Source organism: Lathyrus oleraceus, chromosome 1 (assembly GCF_024323335.1).
Source record: "Lathyrus oleraceus cultivar Zhongwan6 chromosome 1, CAAS_Psat_ZW6_1.0, whole genome shotgun sequence".
Classification (NCBI taxonomy): domain Eukaryota; kingdom Viridiplantae; phylum Streptophyta; class Magnoliopsida; order Fabales; family Fabaceae; genus Lathyrus; species Lathyrus oleraceus.
In genome coordinates this window covers 52,379,125-52,397,265 of record NC_066579.1, presented here as the reverse complement: position 1 = coordinate 52,397,265, position 18,141 = coordinate 52,379,125, and positions in this window count along the sequence as shown.

The following is an 18,141-nucleotide window of genomic DNA, read 5'->3' as shown; positions in this document are numbered from 1 at the left end:
CTTCAACAAGCCATATCTCTCAAACCATAAGGCCAAATTTGGTGGGGTTTTTTCCTACAAACCACATTTTTCATCCTCTTTCCAAAAATATAAATTTCATGACCTAAAACCTTGCCAATCAAAATGGCATTTTTGGACCTTTTTCATTTAAATTCAAAGTTTGACCAAACTTTGACTTTTTGATTCTTTGACTTTTTCTTGATTTGGCCAATTGGGAAATGTTCCATATATCATTTGTGACTTGCCTCAAGCTTAAAATCATAACCATACCACCATTACACCATCATTTTGACCAAAATGCAAAAACTTGAAAATTGGCAATTGGCTCCAAATAAATGAAAGCAAGTACAGCAGTCAAAAGCAAACAACAAAACAGCATTTTGCATAGTCTGTACAGCCTGTGCCCAGCCCACTCGACCACAAACACACCTCCTTTTCACTTGTGCACACAATTAGCAAAATTGCCAATTTGAATCATTAAGCATAAACCAGCTTACCAATTGATTAAAGGAGCTTAAACAGACTACATAAAGCCTTGCCTCTGCTGATTGCAACCCTAGCTTGACAGCCACACGACCAAAAATACTCTCATTCCCTCATTGTGCATTTTTGCAAAACAATATTTTCTGCAGAAACCATTCAAAGAAATCAAAGAACCCTTGCATCCTTCATCATCCAAACATCATTTGGAGCCTTGTTACAGCCTCCTTCACCAGCTGGGATTTCATCTTGGAGCTCTGTTTTCTCAAAGCATCAGCCATGGCATTTGTGAGCTCGAGCTGAATTTGAACTGGTTAAGTCAATTTCCTTCAAGCCTTCATCACTACCAACCATCATTGACAACTGTTTGAGCTTAAATCATCAATACACCACTGTTTCACATTTTCTTCAAAAACAAGTAAGTGAATCGACTTCCATTATATGCCATGCTATGATATGTTCATGAAAGATCATCTTATGTTGATTCTAAGGAAGTAAAGTTTGCTTGAAATGGTGTTCTCTTGATGGAGAAATCTGCTTTTCTTTTTTTTTGTTACAAATGAACTTTTGGTCGATTTGCATTGCTGGAGTTGATTTAATGAATTTGGACATTATATTCTTGTTGTTTGATGCTTGATGATACTGATGATATGCTTGTTTAAACTTTCTGGGTTTTGTTGAAATTCCATGATGAATGTGTGTTACTGCTGTTAAACCTTAAACTGTCCAGATTTTTCCCATGTTTGTGTTTGTTTGGTTGTTAGCTGGTGTTGTCTAATGATGAGGTTACATTGCTTTGTTTTGATTTGTTGATGTTGGTTACAGTTGTTGCTTGAATGATGAACAATTGATATTGGAATTGTATGTTGCTGCCAATGCATGAGAATCCAGAATCGTGTTTGCCTTTGGCTGTTGTTGTTGCCCATGTTGCATTTCAATGTATACTGTTGTGATTGCTTGGACGAACTAAGTTTGATCATTGTTAATGGACATGATACCTTTGCCATGCTGCTAAACCATGCTGATAAACCCTGTTACTTTTTTTTCCAGAAATCCAGCTCATGTATGTTGTTTTGCTGTTTGCTATATGAGCATCATGAATGTGTGTTGCCATGTGGTTTCCATATTGTTGTTTGATTTCGACATGATGATGAAGTAGGATGATGAAATCCCATGCTGTTTCGAAACCTAGCTCTGCCCAGCTTGTCCTTAAATCTTGTTTAGAATTTGTTTGGTGCTGTTGTTTAAAAGTTGCATGATGCTGTACCAATGCCATATTATTGTCTGATTTTGCTTGAAGTTGGTTTTATGAACATGAACTTGATGCTGTTAATGCCCTGCTGCTGTTTTGAACTTCCCCAGAAAAAACCATGTGAATTGTGTTGCATACTGTTGTCTGGTGGTTATGTGAACATTACATGAATGATATGCTGTTGTGTGTTTAATGTTTGGATTTGCTTGGATGTTGACTGAATGTGTATGAAAATGCCAAGCCATGCTGCACATGTCCTGCTGTTGTGTTTAAACCCTAAACTCATGTTCAGAAATTCTTGATTGTGTTTGCTGTTGTTTATGATGAGCACATGTTGATGATGATGAATGCTGTTGATTGCTTGATGAGTGAACATTGCTGAATGCTATGCCGTTTTATGCTGGTCGAGTTTGTGCTGATGTTTGAATGAAATGCCTTTGTCATGCTGCACATAAACCCTAGGGTTTTTCCAACTCAGAATTTTGAACCATTGGCCAAATTACTGTTTTATTGGCTGAGAGCCAATCAAAACATTTCGTTTTGCCTTGCCAAAACGCACAGCTTAAGTAAGTAAGCTCAGAATTACACAATTGCCATCGGTTGACTTTGCTTTGACCACATTGACATGCATTTTGTTCATGCTTGCCTCCATATTTCATCCAACTTCAATAAATTATTTCTCATTCAATTTAATTCAAAAAATCCTGAAATTTTTTCCATCATGATCACAAATGAGTCTAGTATTTTATTGTGAATTTTAATTAATTTTTCAGTGGCTGGATTTTAAATGATAATTATTTTCTTCACATGTGTGCATAAATGATACATTGTGCCATTTCAATTGTGAAATACTCATGTTATATCCAATGCCCTTGAAATTTTTTGTGGTGAAACTAGACACATTGACCTTCATTTCCATATAAATTTGTGCATTTATCATTTGTGGATTGAGAGTTATGATTTTCTGAAGTTATGTGTTACATTTGGTGCTATACCATGATCATGCATTTTCCCAATTTTTTGTTCACATGCTTCCCCTTATCCAAATCACTTGAAATTTTGCATGAATCATCTATCACATGTCTAGTTTGTGTATGAATTTTCTTGGAATTAATCATGCTGTTTTCCATTTAATTGTGAATTTTCTTCCATACTTGGTCATTTGTTGACTTTTTGTGCTATACCTTGCCAAATCTTTTGTGAAATTCTCAAATCTTATTGTATGATCATGAAATTTCATATGTGATAACTAGACATCTCAAGCTTTGCATTGGTGTTAATCTCACTCATTAATCTTCTGTTTTCAAATTGATATGATTTTTTGAAGTTGACCCATGTTTGTTGACTTTCACCATGCTTACTTGAATTTGGTTTGACTTCATGATTTTACTTGAATGCCTTCCTCTCATCCAAATGCATTGAAATTTGACATGCTTGCTATGTTAGATGTTAGGATTGAGTGTGATTTATTTCATAATTTTTGAAAATGTTTTGGTTGACTTTGAATGAAGTCTTTGCTGTTGACTTTTGTATGCTTCTCTTGCCATGCTTTGCATTATTTTGCATTTGAAATGACCATGATGCATGATATAATTATGAATCCAATTGAGAATGCTTCTTGAATGTTTGAACATGAATTGGGTTGACTTTCCCTTGCTGCCTTGACTTTTTCTTTCATCTTTGACCCTAGGCTAGTCCTAGTGGTCTTTTGAGCTTACAATTGAGCTATTGTTTCAGGATAAGCACCAGTGCTTCAAAGATCATTCAAATTTGATTGAGTTGGATTATATATCATGTGCTAACCCTTGTTTTGTAGGTGTGACTCACATACTTGAGTCTCGTGCTTTGCACATTGGTCCCTCTGTGGTTGACTGTTGTTTCATTTTCTTTTGGTTTGAACTGTTGACTTGTTTACTAATAAGTTTGACTTTTTCAGGTACACTTTAGTTGCTTTAGTTGCTTGCTTTGCTATTTAGCATTTGCTTTGAGGTATAAACCTTTCTTCTTCATGTAGTCTGGAGACCCGGTCTGTTATTTGACCGGGCAAACTGTCTGAAGTCCTCCTTAAGAGGCAATGCCTGTGTTTGTTTAAAATTGTCCCAAGCAGGAAAAGACCTCATTTGAGGCAATTGGTGGAAGGTAGGGATAAGCAATCTATCCCCCACTATTCAGTGTGTCCTCTCTTTGCTCCCATTACATGGTTGAAGCATTGAGATAAGTACCCAAGATCTAATCGAGTCAATAATGTGGAGAGAGTTCCTACTTTCTGAACTCCCACACTTTCTTTGATGCTCTCTCTGATCTGAGATAGAAGCAATGAGGCACACCCCTCATCTCCTTTTCATCTGCTTCACCTGAGCCCCTCAATGGCCAGGTTAAGAGCGACCCTTCACCTATTACAGTGGACTTTCACAGTCAAACCCTCTTGTGTGAGCCCCCCATTGTTTGGCTATAGAGTGTGCTGTCTGATTCTCACTGATTGACTGATTGCTTCATGTGCACTTGCTTGCCTGTATGCTATGCATTTATCATCATCATCAATTGACATTAGTGCATGATCATATCATTTGTCTGTGTGACTGCTATCATTGTTGTTTGCCCATTGAGGACAATTGTAAGTCCATTGCTTTGGCATTTGCTCCTATGATATGGAAGGATAGAGTGTAAGACCTCATTGGTCACTCATATCTTCTGTCATTGCTTTGTTTGTATGTGAGGTCACAGTTATAAGTCCCTGTAAGTTGGCATCTGTTGTCCTGTGATCATAATTTGATCTGTTTAATTTGTATGTGAGGTTGCAGTTATAAGTCCCTGTAAGTTGGCATCTGTTTTCCTGTGATCATAGTTGGTTTCATCTGTTTGTATGGGAGGTTGCAATTATAAGTCCCTGTAAGTTGGCATTTGCATTCCTGTGATCATATTGTTGCTTTTGTTCTTGTATGTGAGGATCCATTGTAAGTCCCTGCAATGTGGCATTGGTATTCCTAGGACCATACTGTGGAGTTAACCTAAGTCCAGACAGATTGGCAGTTGACTTCCATATTTCATCTTTGTTTTTCTTTTGAGGAGATTAGTGTAAGTCCATTGAGTGGCATCTGATATCCATTTCTGTTTTAGGAGACTGGTGTAAATCCATCTATTGGTATCCGGTATCCGCTTTTTATTTCTTTGCCTGTGGAGATTAGTGTAAGACCATTGAGTGGCTTCTGACATCCCGTTTTGTTTTAGGAGATTGGTATAAGACCATTGATTGGCATCCGGTATCCGCTTTTCTTTGCTTTGCTTGTTTATTATTATTAATTGCTATTCCAAAGGACACACTTGAATCATCCTCTATATGATCTCAAGAAGTGAACCTTCTAAGAAGTTTTACAATCCATTCTCATCCATTCATCATTCATTATGTCCTAGACCTTTTCACACTTTATCTTTCAAATTTGACATAAGTGTTGTGCAAACATCTTCATGTTTTCTAACTAAAAACCTGGACTCAAGTCCTTGACCTTTTTTCAAACTTCATTTCATAATACTTATTTGAATTGATCTTAATCATACTTTGACTTCACTTTCATAATCACAATCAATTAACTTCACTCATTCACTTGTTTTGGCTTTGTCCATTAATCTTTTCATGCATTAGCCATAGGCTTCAATTATCTTTGTGGTTGATGTAAATCTTGCCTATCCTTAGTGAGTCGACAGTAAGACTTCCGTACTTCAAACAGGGCTAACCCCTCTAGTACGTCGAAGCTATCCTCGCATGGTGGATGTTGTTTTTGGTCGAGTGTTCTCCCATTGATAATGAAAAGCCTCAGTGCTTGTGTTTAAAACTGAATCCACCAACTTTTGGAAATCTTTTAGCTGAACTACGGCGTTCTGATCCTTACCTTTGATGGAAGGTACGTAGGCAACGGGTTCATCCGTTCGAACCCAATAACCCAATAAAAACTTGTATATTCTTTTCTCATCATCCCAATCATGTTTGCACAATCTTTATGTCATAACAAATATCAATTTAGCATAACAAGTGTGAAAAGGGCTCCCTAGGAGTACCTAGGACGTAGTGGGTGCCTAACACCTTCCCATTGCGTAATTTACCCCTTACCCAGACTCTCTGATCTTTTTATTAGTTTTCTACGTGTAAAACTTCTTAGGTTTTTGTTCGCTTTTTAGCCAGTCCTTTGGATAAATAAAAGTGCGGTGGCGACTCGAAATTTCAACGTATCTCATAGCTTATGATTTAATCGATAGATCATATAGCGACGAATACACCGCTACAGAAAAGTGGCGACTCTGCTGGGGAAACCTCTCACCAGAATCCTTGGTTGTATTGCCTACTTTTCACCCTTGTTGTGCTATATTATTATTTGTCATTTCTGACATATTTTTGTACAATTTGGGATCACTGTATTGATTGTAATGTGTGAATTGCTTGATATACATTTGCTGTTTGCTTTGGTGATCTGTGAGATGAGTTCTATACCCGAACTCGAGTGCTCTCTAGGATAGGAGAATGGCATAGTCTTGTTGACTGGTGTGGAGTATTCCTTAGCCAGTTGACTTGCGAGTCCATTCACTTGGTGGAGGTCATGTTGAACTAATAATGTCACACAAGTTATTTGTGGTTAGGCATTATTCTTTCAATCATGCGCCGCAGAAGCCAAGGACCTTAGTTTACCAAACCCATCTTGGCCTATTTTTAGGACCGTAGTGCGGAGGTCGTTCAGATGTCAGTTCTGATACGATTGTTACGCGATACTACACTCATAAGAGTTTCTCTTGAGAATATTCTTGGAATACGAGTATTCGTTCCTCCGACAATATTCGAAAGATGGAACGATGACTATGGGAACCTCTGATAGAACATGTCTGGCAGGTTTAAACCCTAGTACACTCCCTTTGGGTGGTTCTTAACCGAGACTCCATGCTCGTGACTCTCAACAAACCCGTGATTCGTGGTTGAGTCGTTCAAACATTGTTAATATCAATGGATCCCGGATCAGGTGTAAAACCTAAAATCCACCAAAGCGGCTGGTTGATATTAAGAATGTCTGAACCGGTTCATGTACCGTTAATATCAATGGAACTTGGGTGTTGATAAGGTGAAAACCTAAATCCACCAAAATGGATGATTGATATTAGGGATACATAGAGCTTTCCCACGACCTTTGTTTGGTGTGCTTTGCTTGATCCTTGAGTGTGTTTGTTGCATTCATGCATTCACGCATTCATCCGCATTCATGTCATCAAAAGAGAAAATTTTCAAGGAACTTAAAGGGTTTATTTGCAAAATTTTCAGACATGGAAAGACCGAAAAGGCATACAAAGAAGTACAGCTTTAAGCAGCCCGATGTAAAAGAGTTAAGGAATCTGACATCATATGTATTAGATCCCTTGGGTTTCAAAGCTCGATATGGGAAGCTCCTGCCGCTGTTGACTACTCAAGTGGATGAGGGATTGATGAGCACTCTTGCTCAGTTCTATGATCCGCTCTATCATTGCTTCTTATTTCCGGACTTTCAGTTGTTGCCAACTTTGGAAGAATACTCTCACCTCATTGGGATTCCTATTTTGGATCAAGTGCCGTTCAGTGGCTTAGAGAGTATTCCATCTGCTCGAGAGATTTCCAGTCTGTTGCACATAGATGAAGATCTGATTAGAGCTAATCTGACTACCAAAGGCGGAATTCAGGGTTTTCCCTCCGAGTTCCTTATTGCTCAAGCCATTTTTTATGGGAAGGCCATGAGTGAGGATGCCTTTGAGGCTCTATTCGTATTGCTTATCTATGGATTGGTGTTGTTTCCCAACTTCGACAAGTTCGTGGACATGAACGCCATTAGGATCTTCTCAGTTCTTAATCCAGTTCCGACCTTGTTGGGTGATGCATATGTCTCCATGCATCTGAGGAATATGAAGAATGGAGGAGTTATTGTCTGCTGTTTACCCCTGCTGTACAAGTGGTTTATTTCGCACTTGCCGCAGACAGTTGCTTTCAAGGAGAACAAGGGATGTCTACGGTGGTCTCAGAGACTCATGTCTCTCACCAATGATGATATCACCTGGTATGATCGCGTGTATGATACCGTTCAGATCATTAATTCTTGTGGTGAATTCCCCAATGTGCCTCTTCTTGGTACATGTGGTGGGATTACCTACAACCCTATGCTTGCACGTCGTCAGCTTGGGTTCCCCCTAAAGGATAAACCCCATAACATTCTGTTAGAAGGTGTATTCTTTCAGGAGGGTAAAGATCCCCAAGGCCTGAAATCCAGATTTGTCCGCGCTTGGCGCAATATTCGCATGAAGAGTAGGAATGAGTTGGGTCCAAAGAACTGCATCGCTTTGGAGCCATATACCTCTTGGGTCAGACAGAGGGCTGCTACCTATCTGATGCCATATGATCATCCGAGACCTACACTGTTGGATGTGGCTGGGCCTTCAACCCTCCCTACCCAACGTGTAGAGGAGTTGAGAGAAGAAGACCTTTCGCGTGCCTGGATCCGCGAGAGAGAGGAATTGCTGCAGCAGCTCAAGGAGAAGGATGCTATGATTGAATTTCTCGAGCACCGAGTGATCGACGATCCAAACGACGCTTGGACTTCTCTGCTTCCTCAGTCTTCCAAATTCTGGAAAAGGAAGTATGATCAACTTGCAAAGGAGAAGGCTGATATGGAAGCTGCCTATGAGAGAGAGATCAAGAAGTTGTGCACTTCTCGTCTTCCAGCATCCCGAGCTAATAGGGATCCATAGGATGTCATTTACCTTTTCTCTTTGTAATAATTAAATCAAAAATGCTGTATTTCTTTGCTTTGATATATTAAAAGAAATATTTTCCATGAAAATCAAAATGTTTAATATTCAAAATATTGCAAACAAAACCCTAAGGGTTCCTTGAAAACCAAGCATTTGCACGAGCATTTCATGCATCATTCTTGCATAAACAGGTACCCATTTTTCTGGTCTTCTGGTTCTAACCCTCTGCTCTTCATTTATTTTGAAGACAAGCTGACTCACCGGTATTATACAAGGGTCAACTCTGCAAGGATCATGGAGCAGTTGGAACAAGAGAATCAGAGTTTGAGAGATGAGGTCGCCAGACTTGGCGCATTGATGGAGCAGCTCCTTGCTGCCCAGAATCAGCCTGCTCAACAGCCAGCAACTCCCGTTCAGCGGACGGTTATATCAGAGGTAGCTACATCGACGGTGCCTGTTAGTGCCCAGCAGCCAAACGCCATGCCTCCCGGTTTTCCTTGGGGGATGCCTCCTGGCTTCATGCCTGATCTGCCAGCTCCAACGTTTGCACAAATGCCGGCATCTAGCCCGGTCCCTATACCTGTTCCTCCTGTCGTGCATACCATGCCGAGGGTAGACGACACCATTTATCACTCTGAGGCTTCTGAAGGCTCAGATGTTCACGAGAAGATGGATGCAATGAACGATCAATTCCTCGAGCTGAGAAAGGAATTGAGAACTCTTAGAGGCAAAGATCTCTTCGGCAAGTCAGCAGCCGAACTTTGTCTAGTTCCCGGTGTTAAAATACCAGTCAAATTCAAGGTCCCAGACTTTGAAAAGTATAAAGGGAACACTTGTCCTTTGGCACACTTGGTCATGTATGCCAGAAAGATGTCCACGCAGACCGACAACGATCAACTCTTGATCCACTACTTCCAAGACAGTTTGTCTGGTGCTGCTCTCCGTTGGTATATGAGTCTGGACAGTGCCAACATCCGCTCTTTCAACGACCTTGGCGAAGCTTTCGTCAAGCAATATAAATACAACGTTGACATGGCGCCTGACAGAGATCAACTCAGGTCTATGTCACAAAAGGACAAAGAATCGTTCAAGGAGTACGCCCAGAGATGGCGTGAGCTGGCAGCTCAAATCACTCCACCATTAGAAGAGAAGGAGATGACCAAGATCTTTCTGAAGACTCTTGGGTCATTTTACTATGAGAGAATGGTGGCCAGCGCTCCCTCTGATTTCACCGAGATGGTGAACATGGGGATGCGTCTTGAAGAAGGTGTCCGAGAAGGACGGTTGGCAAAAGATGATGGTTCTTCCTCTAAACGATATGGAGCGTTTAAGAGGAAAGAAGGAGAAGCCCATGCTGTGCAGTCTCAGCCAAAGCAAAGAAGGCCCTCTGTTCAGAGGAAGCCTGCACGACATTCCGGTCATCAGCACCAGGTGGCTCACGTAGCACCTGTTTTCAAGGACAATGCTCCTCAACGTCAGCAATATCAACCTCAACAGTATCAGCATCAGCAACAATATCAGCAACCACAGTATCAACAACAAGCTCGTCCGCAGCAACAGGCTTACCAGCCTCGTGGGAGTACGAGTAATCAAGCAAACACGGGTTATGAAAGGAAGAAGATCAGCTTCGATCCAATTCCGATGTCGTACGCAGAGTTGTATCCCTCTTTAATAGAGCGGAAGTTGGTGTCTCCGAGAGATCCTCCGGCTATACCGGCCAACCCTCAGTGGTGGTATAAGCCTGACCAGCATTGCGTTTACCACTCTGGCGCTCCGGGCCATGACATTGAGAATTGCCTCCAGCTGAAGACTAAGGTTCAAGACCTTATGAGAAGCGGAATTCTGAGTTTTGAAGACTCCAACCCAAATGTCATCAGGAACCCATTGCCTTCGCATGGGAAATCTGTGAATATGATCCAGGAGGACCTTGGGAAGTACAAGGTTAAATACGTCAGCCATATCCGACGGTCGTTGGTTGATTTACATAAGATGCTGTGTCAGCACAGCTATTTGAAGCATAACCACGACAAATGCCGCGTCTGCTCGGTCAACCGCTTGGGTTGTGATCAGGTTCGCAAGGAATTACAAATGATGTTGAATGAAGGTACCATTGAGATTCTCCAGAATCGAAATGTTGATACAGTTGAACCTGAGGTGAATGTCATATCTCCAGTGTTCAAGTTGCCTGAGCCTGTTGTTATTCGCTACAATAGCAATAAACCAAAGGCTTCCCCTGCTTTGATTATCAAGCCAGCCGACCCTGTGCCGTATTCATCTGATAAAGCCGTACCTTTCCGGTACAATCCTGTTGCTGTCCAGGATGGGGTTGAGGTACCTCTGCCGTCTACTTCCGTGACCACTATCGCTGATGTTAGTGGGTTGACCCGCAGTGGTCGCGTCTTCTCTGCACCAGCAAAGGCTACCGCTTCTGACACTGTTGTGCACCCTGTAGGGAATGCTGTGAATGTTCAGAATCCGGCACTTGATATTGCCAAACCCTCATCGTCTGTACAAAAGACTCCTGTTTCTTCAGTTGGCCCAAGCGGCATTGTTGATGAAGAATCTGATGAGATGCTGAGGCTTATCAGAAAGAGTGAGTACAATATTGTAGACCAGCTTCTACACACGCCCTCCAAGATTTCTATTCTTTCTCTATTGCTGAATTCAGAGCCTCATCGGGAATCTCTGCAGAAAGTCTTGGACCTGGCGTACGTTGATCACGACGTCACCCTGGAACAATTTGATAGTATTGTTGCAAACATCACCGCTTGCAACACTCTGAGCTTTTGTGACGCTGATCTCCCTGAGGAGGGAAGAGACCACAACATGGCTTTACACATATCAATGAATTGCAAATCTGATGCAATGTCCAATGTACTGGTGGACACTGGATCATCTCTGAACGTATTGCCGAAATCCACACTCTCTCGTCTGACATATCAAGGTCCTCCTATGAGGCAGAGTGGGGTTGTTGTGAAAGCTTTTGATGGGTCGCGCAAGACCGTGATTGGGGAAGTTGATCTCCCAATCAAGATAGGACCAAGTGATTTCCAGGTTACTTTTCAAGTAATGGATATTCACCCATCATACAGCTGTCTCTTGGGCAGACCATGGATTCACGAGGCTGGTGCCGTGACATCCACCCTACACCAAAAGCTGAAGTTTGTGAAAAACAAGAAATTGGTTGTAGTAGGGGGAGAAAAGGCTCTCCTGGTCAGTAACTTATCTTCTTTCTCGTATATTGACGCAGAGGATGAAGTTGGAACTCAGTTTCAAGCTTTATCTATTGATAAACCAATCGAGAAGAAGTCTCCTTCATTCACTTCCTACCGTGATGCAAAGCTGGCCATTGAATGTGGTGCAGTCGCTGGTTTAGGGAAAGTGCTTGAACTTGAAGATAACCGATCCTGGGCTGGCATTGGCTACTGTTCTGGGGCACTTAAGGAGCAAGGTTTGTTCACAAGTGGAGGATTCATCCATGCCAATCAACCCGAAGAAGATGCTGCTTTCTTAGAAGAAGATGCAGAGGACATGAACAATTTCATCATTCCTGGTGGTGTCTGCCACAATTGGGTCGCTGTGGATGTTCCTGCGGTCATTCATAAATCAGCGTGATTTGTTCATTTTGTTTAAAACCCTTCTCCCATGCCAAAAGGAGAAGTGATGACATTGTTGGCAGCATTTTAATACAATGATGTTTTCATTCAATTAATGCATTGTCAAACATTTGTTTTTCCTTTGTTTTCACTTTTTGCTTTTCTGCATGAAATCAGTGATCTCAAAAAAACCCTGAAAAACAAAAACAGCATTTTTCATCTGCATAACTGATTTGCTTGTTTAAATACAAATGCTTTTCATTATCCAGAATCATTATGCAGGGATTTCTAAACCCATTGAACATAATGATCCAACGCCATCTCCCAATCTTGAAGTCCTTGTATCTGAGGCAGAGGAAGATGATGTTGAAGGGGATTCCTGATGAGATTACCCGCCTTCTTGAGTACCAGAGAAGCTCATTCAGCTGTATCATGAGAATCAGCAAGACAGTTAAACTGGGGCAGTAAAAAAAAAAAAAAAAAAAAAAAAAAAAAAAAAAAAAAAACAAAAAAAAAAAAAAAAGGAAAAAAAGAAAGAGGGTGAAAAAGATGAAAAAATCAAAAACCAGGAAAATTTTTTCAAAATTTTTCCAAGGGAAAAAAGAAAAAAATTATACCCTCAAGTCCCTAGTTGACTGATGCTGAATGGATTCAGAGTCGTTATGACCAATTGAATTTGATCGAAGAGAAGAGATTGACTGCCATGTGCCATGGTCAGTTATATCAGCAAAGAATGAAGAAAGCATTCGATAAGAAGGTCAAGCCTCGTGTGTTCCGAGAAGGTGACCTTGTGCTCAAGAAAGTTTTGTCTTTCGCGCCCGATTCCAGGGGCAAGTGGACTCCAAACTACGAGGGTCCATATGTTGTTAAGAGAGCCTTTTCAGGCGGTGCTTTGATGCTTACAACAATGGATGGGGAGGATTTCACTCGTCCTGTGAATTCAGATGCAGTCAAGAGATACTTTGCCTAGAAAAAAAAAGTATATGCAAATGAAAAAAGAATGAAAAAACAGAATAGCTCGCTAAGTTGAAAACCCGAAAGGGCGGCTTAGGCAAAAATGAGCGTCTCGGTGGAAAACCCGCAAGGGTAATCCAGGCAAAAATTAGAGACTTGAAAAAAAGAGACATATTTGCATCCCGCTAGATTGAGTACCTCACCCTGGGGCAATCTAGGCAAAAATTAGGGATTTGGCAAGTAACTGCATCCTGACAAGACTTTCTGGTTCACAGTCGTCATTTCGTCAGAAGATTCTCGATTCGTCGTCAACTGAAGCTTCGGATACATCGAGATTCAAATTGGTAGAGAAAGGATCATTATGTTCAATGTAGCCCTCTTCCAATATACATCACTGATTTCAAATTTGTACAGATCTATGGAGTCTTGCCATTTGCAGACTACCATTCTATCAAATCAATTTGAGCTTTTATCCAATTATTTGCACTCTTATTTGTTTCAATTCAACAAATGTTTTGCATGTTTTAAATTGATAAAATGTCATTGTTTTAAACAAATCAAATTTTTCAAAATTTGTTTTATACAAAGTGAACATTCACAAGATTGAAAGGATACTCAAGAATATCTCAGTGCTCTCCCGAGGGTGGCATGATTCCCAACAGGTAAGACATTCGTTTATATTCCTGGTTTGGTGGTATCTTCTTTCTTCAGATCTTTGTTGAGGTCATTCCTCAAACAGAGTTGTTGTTGGGGTTGTTCCCCAGTACAGTCGCAAACAGAGTGTTGTTGAAGACTTTGTTTTCTCCAGCAGCAGTATTCCCAGCCTGGGTGTTTCCTTATAGAAGTTTCGGCGGTTGATGGTTTGTCATCTTGGTGCCCCGTCACTTTCTCCAGTGGGTCATATGCCTCAGACTTTATTTGTCTCCTCAGCACAGTCATGAGTAGAGCCGTTGATTGATACTCCCCTCGGAGTCGCGAGTAGAGCTGTCATTAATATCCCCACCAGGGTTGCAAGTGGAGTTGTTACCGCTTTTCCCCATGCAGTGTGCCAGCAGGATTTGTCTGTTTCCTCAGCACGTTTGTTTTCTTTTGAAGACTCGGTAAGTCAGTGGTTTGATACCCGGTACTTTACCTTCTCCCCGGCGAAGTCGTCTGTGGATTTGTTGCTATCTCTCCATCAGAGTTGTTCTCTTCAGCAGAGTAGGATTTATTTTCCTACTCAGTGGTTGATTTGGGTTGACATCCCAGTATTTCACCCATCTTTCCCTCAGCTTAGTCTGCAGGATGTTTGTTGTGGCAGTTTTGCCCGTTGAATACTCTTTCAATCCCCGATATGGTCGGATGATGACTTCAGCCTCTAGTGAACGGATTAATTTCCTGACTATTTGTGATCCTCAGTAGAGTGGCTTGTATTGCAGAATCTACTTGTTGTGATCAGTTTGCTGTGTATTCTCCCCAAGTGGAGTGGTTCGTTGCAAAATCTACTTGTTTGATCTGTCCTCCCTCAGTGGGTTGTTCCCCAAGAGAGTAGCCGACAGTTTTCCCCAATAGAGTTGCTTATGCAGTCAGATTCTATTTGGATGATATCATTCTCCCTCAGTGGGTTGTTCCCCAGCGGAGTTATGTGGTGTTGCTTCTACAGCAGTTCGTGCTTATGCACCCTTTTTGCTTCTCAGTTGACACTGGGATCCCCTGCAGATATACTTTGGGATTTCTCTTGTTCCCCTACAGATTCGTCTTGGTGGCTGCTTTGCCCGTTGTGACTTTCTGTACCCTGATTGGGTTGTTTCCTGATATTTCTGATTCTCTGCTTCTTCAGCAGTACCCGCAGATCTTTGCTTCTCAGCATATAGATCTCCGCAGATTGGCTCTCCAGCTGGTTTTTCCCCTGGAAGTATAATACCGGGCGTTTGGTTCCTGAACCTGTTTGTGTTAGAATTGTCTGTTTTGTCAGCATTCATCAAACATCAATCACGCATATTCATGCATATTCATAAACATTCAAATATTCATGTTGCATTTCTTGCCATATATCTTTTGTTCGTCGTGTCTCCTGCTTTGGTGATATAGATCTCTTTACAGATCTCCCCAAGCAGATGTCGGGTGTTTAAAATCTCTCCATATAGAGTCAACCCCATAAGCAGAAAATGTTGTCTTTCCTTCTGCAGTTCCCCACTGAGATATATCCTCGTGGATGACGGTTTCTTCCGTTTCCTCCCAACACATATATTGGGATGGATTTTCCTATTTGAGATATATCCTCATTAGGACGTGTCTTTATTCAGTCTGTCTTTTCGGATCATTCCCGAATTGGCTATTTGTCAGATATCATGTGCTTCCCAGTGGGTTGTTCCCCAGCGGAATGTTTTTGGGCCTCTGCCTACAAACCAGCAGTTGTAAGTCCTACTTTTCCTGGCTTTCTTAACAGAATTTGTGGTTATACACCTTTTATTCTCCAGCCAGAGTTTTTGGTTTTCTACCTACTACCCGGTAGTTGTAAACCCTATTTTCCTGCTCTTCAGCAGTTTGTGGTTTGTTATAAACCCTATTTTGGTTTCCCGTGCGGATTTGTGATTTGTTCTATCCCCACGCGGAGTTTTTGGTCTTCTACCCCGTATTCGGTAGATGTAAACCCTAATTTTGTGGTTATCTTCATCTAGTATTTGATGTTGATTTTACTTTGCTTGTATAAGTTGCTCAGATCAGCGCTTATATCCCTAGCAAGTCTTTGTGGATAATTGCCATATGCTAGCAATTTTATCCCCAGTGGGTCTTTTCACCGTATGCTAGTGATTTGTTCCCCGGATCATTGGTTGTTTACCAGTGCATCCCCAGCTAGTCTTCTGTGGATAATTGCCGGATGCTTGCAATTTATCCTCAGCAGATCGCCTTTCATTTACCCTTTTGTTGGTAATGTCTGTTGCTCCTTTTGATTGGTCATCATTATATACCTATTCTGGTATCCCGATGCCTTTCTTTTTCGGATTTTTATCCTTAAACAACCCAGTAACCGGTTCAGGATAATCTTCCATGCGAGTATATTATTCACGGTCTGCCGGTAATGAATAATATGTCTCATGCGCTCTTTAGTTGGAATCCTTTGTTGATTTTCCCCAGCTGAGCAAGATTCGCATTCTTTGTAGAATCGAATGTCCATCCTTTAAACAAGACTGCTGTTCTAGCTTTCTTTCGGATGATGAGTGTCTTGGAACACACACCAATTCACGTTTTTTGACCATCCTTTAAACAAGTCTGCTGTTCTAGCTTTCTTTCGGATGATGAGTGTTTTGGAACACACACCAATTCACGTTTTTGCCCATCCTTTAAACAAGTCTGCTGTTCTAGCTTTCTTTCGGATGATGAGTGTTTTGGAACACACACCAATTCACGTTTTTGCCCATCCTTTAAACAAGACTGCTGTTCTAGCTTTCTTTCGGATGATGAGTGTTTTGGAACACACACCAATTCACGCTTTTTTGTCCATCCTTTAAACAAGTCTGCTGTTCTAGCTTTCTTTCGGATGATGAGTGTTTTGGAACACACACCAATTCACGCTTTTTTCAGCCATCCTTTAAACAAGTCTGCTGTTCTAGCTTTCTTTCGGATGATGAGTGTTTTGGAACACACACCAATTCACGTTTTTTGCCCATCCTTTAACCAGTTTGCGTTTTGGATGATGAGTGTTTTGGAACACACACCAATTCACGTTTTTGGCCATCCTTTAACCAGTTTGCGTTTTGGATGATGAGTGTCTTGGAACACACACCAATTCACGTTTTTTGACCATCCTTTAAACAAGTTTGCTTTCGCTTTCTTTCGGATGATGAGTGTCTTGGAACACAAACCAATTCACGTCTTCGGATTTTATCCTTAAACAACCCAGTAACCGGTTCAGGATAACTTTCCTTTCGAGTATATTATTCACGGTCTGCCGGTAATGAATAATATGTCTCATTCACTCTTGGGTCAATCCTTTGTTGCTTTCCCCTCAGAGTAAGATTCATATTCCTTGTGGAATTGAATATCCATCCTTAAACAAGTTTGCTTTCGCTCTCTTCAGGATGATGAGTGTTTTGGAACACACACCAATTCACGTCTTTGGTCGGTCACCTGTTACATACCTACAACCCGGTATCCTTGGTGTTCCTTCCTGAGTTTGTTACCCTTTACCAGTAGCATCTCATTTTGCTTGTTACTTCCCCAGTGGAGTTTTCTTTTGCTTCTCCCCAGGAGTCAGCTTGTGTCTCTCCAATGGATTTATTTTCCATTTGGAATCTTTTCCCCAGTGTGAGTCTTTCACTCCTCAGTGAGTTTCTCCAGTCTGTTTTCTGTTTTTTTTTCTAATCAGAGTCGTGTCTTGTCCACGTCATGTCAGTTTTGTTTTTCCCCAGTTTGGAGTCGTGTGTTGTCCACACATTCCTTTTTTTTCTTTTATTATCCCCATAGAGTCTTGTTAGAGTCTCTGTTCCTGGTGAGTGTACTACTCCGATGGATCGTCTTTTCTTCTGTGTGAATCATATTCCCCACAGAATTTGTGTCTTTTGCATACATACATTCGCATCATGAGGTCTCTTAGGGACCAAAATTTGTCTCATTACTGTTATTTAAGCCCATTCTACCGCGTCGAGATGAAGATTTCTAAACTTCACTTCTCCGGCTAGAATGACCTTAAATAGGGGCATCTGTAAGACCCCAATTTTGGGCCCTAAGATCCCTCATGGCCCATATCATATCATATCATTGTCTCAAAGATCAATGCATACCCTAGCTTTCCTTCTAGTGGGTGGGTTGCCTTGTGGTTTGTTTCTTGATCACCAAGCATATTTTGCATTTGTATATCTTTGCTTTCATATGTTTATCATTCAAAAAGTACAAAAATATTGTCAGTCTAACCTTGTTGCTTGCAGTGGAAGCAATCATCAGCAATTAGGTCAAAGTCAGTCAACAGTCAGTCAGAGCAATGGATGGTGGCCATTCTTGCAGAATTTGGGCACCATGATCAATAATCAAGAGTTCATACATCTTGAGACATCATTTGAAATCAAGTTCTCAAGGAATTAGGGTTTGGAATTCATCAGAAGTGGTTCAATCAGTTCAAAACCCTAG